This window comes from Pinus tabuliformis, chromosome 5_1, assembly GCF_031772625.1.
Source record: "Pinus tabuliformis cultivar Carrire ecotype Pingquan chromosome 5_1, CPIR1, whole genome shotgun sequence".
Lineage (NCBI taxonomy): Eukaryota > Viridiplantae > Streptophyta > Pinopsida > Pinales > Pinaceae > Pinus > Pinus tabuliformis.
The window spans coordinates 604,613,048-604,615,580 of record NC_142305.1 but is presented as its reverse complement, the minus strand read 5'-3'; the positions used below and the strand labels follow the sequence as shown (position 1 = coordinate 604,615,580).

The following is a 2,533-nucleotide window of genomic DNA, read 5'->3' as shown; positions in this document are numbered from 1 at the left end:
GCAATTACCCTTCTAAACACTCTTTGTCGTTTGATAAAATAATCAGAATATTGTTTTCAAATTTCCATAGATTTCTTCTTGCAGTAAATTTCAAATACAAAATCAAATTACAGAGTATATTGCTTTGCTGAAGGAAATGATAAGAATAGAATACAACAGAATCAATGTTATTTTTGCTGAATTTATAAGTTTACAACAAAGAAAATTTGGCTTCCCTTGTCAAAGCTGAGTTGATTTGTGGCCTCACGATATCCAGCGGTCTACTTAAGGGTATTCAAGCTAAGTGCAACTTTGGGGATTGGAGTTATTCTTCTCTAATATCAAAAAAGAAAAAGGTGAGTCGTGATCTGAACCACGAAAGCTTCCATTACAAGACGAGTTAAGAAGTAAAAAATTACACCCAAAGAAATTGAAACAGGGAGAGCAGGAAAAGCCTTCTGACAGAAGGCCAACAAAATCAATGTTACACCGAGGCCTGCTATTATGGCAAGGTAGCATGCGTAAACTGTCATGTAATCATACATAGCTGCCCTTCCAACCAATACGTTGTAGAATATGAAGTCACCCAATCCTAGTTTAATTGCACCAGATGCAGAAAGCCCAATCCCATCCTGTTGGTATGTATCTGTGTGTGTAGAATCTTCAATCCCATTTGGGTGCGGCCTCCCCTCACTATCACTATCAGTTTGGGTCAATAATCCTTGTAGTGTAGAAGGCAATGGCAAAGAACCCACTTGTTGATTCACATATGTGGAAGAAGAAGTCCTCACCTAGTGATTTACAAGGGAAACGGATTCCTCTTCTGCTGGTGTCTCTATGTCTCCATGAATATTACTCTCCTCCACCTCCCCCTCCTCTGTGACAGATATTCTAAAACCTTGAATAGAATCCTCATGAGGTGGCGATGCAGAAGCAGAGGCAGTGCTCTCATCGCATCCTAAATTCAAGGATTTCAATAACGCAGATCTCGAACCTGAACTTGCTTGTTTCTTCCAAATGTTTCCCATCTGTTGTTGCGGGAGGGATTTTTCTAATCTTTGCACAAATGGGGGAAGGAAGGGGTTTATCAAAGCTACTTCTTCTTCTTCACTTTCAGTAGCTAGAGGGCGACTGCAAGGAAGAAGCGCATTTTCATTTTCATGCTCGGGGACTGCGATGTGGGGTTTTCTCATAACAGGGCGAGCCTTGTAAATCAAAGCAGGGATTTCCTCATCTCTTGAAATAGCGAGCTCTACCAAAATTATGAGAGGGCCACCGCGGATGAGAACGGCAATAACATCATATACTGCCATTGCAACAAGCAGCACCCACGAAGTCCATTCGGGGAGCATAGTAAACCAGAATGCAACAAGCATGCCTATGAGTACCAAGTAACCCTGGGTGAAAATTATGGGCACTTTGCACAAGAAAACAGAAAACACCCCCACAATAGCAAAATTAAAAAGCACAACCCCAAAAGTAAAGCAGTCAATGGGTATAGAGAGAGCTTGCACCAGAAGCACGGCCATGCCCCCACCCATATAACCCAACACAACGAATTCTACAAAACCCATGTAAAAACGAAGAAACTTCGTGCATCTGTAATAGAAAAGGCATACCAACAGGAACGTGACCACTGTGACAACAGCTACAAATACAAGGGCATTCAAAAGAGCGCCCCCAAATTTACCAACACAACGAATGCTGCAAAACCCATTTAAAAATGAAGAAACTTCGTGAATCTGTAATAGAAAAGGCATACCAACAGGAACGTGACCACTGTGACTACAGCTACAAATACAAGGGCATTCAGAAGAGCACCCCCAAATTTTTTCCAGTCTGAATCGAAGGATTGTTCGTCATATATAAGAGTGGCGAAGAAAATAAAGATGATGACCAGTTAAGCAGATGATAGTGACCAGGTTCAATGCACAACAGAACTCGAAGGTGAAAAGAAGGCAACTCAGTCGATATTTGGAAAAAACAGTCAAAGCTTCAAATCAATGGTTGAAAGTGTCTTAGCTGATCGAATGGAGCAGGGTAAAAGTGTTGACGAAGAAGTTGATGCATAGGAAGGCCTATCGGCCTATCTATATATATATATATATATATATATATATATATATATATATATCTATTTATTAAAGTGTGTTTTTAATTGCGTCGAGAGGTATGGGGTAGATCTCAGGTAAAAACGTAAACATTAACATTTAACAATTTTATTCTAATGTCGGCCCTATTTAAAAATCAATATAATTATTATGTAGTATAAACACAAGGATGAGGGGAGAGGGATGGAAGGCGCCAGTGAATGGTCACAGGAGCGAAGCCTGCGGCCGATAGGGCCAAAGGCGTAGGGAGTAAGGGTTTCGAGCAGCTCGGAGCACGAAGCAGGAGGAGGTGACAAGTGGGCAACTTGGTCAGCGCAAATCAGACAGTTGGTCGCAGCACGGTCTGGGAACGGTGTGGAGGGTAAACCGGAGGAAAGGGTAGTGCCTACAGTGCAATGCCGTTTTGCCTGGGAGGAATTTGACGGGATCACCGCATAGGCTAA

At 41.8% G+C, this 2,533-nt stretch overlaps 1 pseudogene; it reads right to left on the bottom strand.

Moving 5' to 3' along the window:
- Positions 1 to 320: 320 nt before the first annotated feature.
- Positions 321 to 1,858, bottom strand: LOC149166352 (presenilin-like protein At2g29900 pseudogene; annotated as a pseudogene).
- Positions 1,859 to 2,533: the final 675 nt, after the last annotated feature.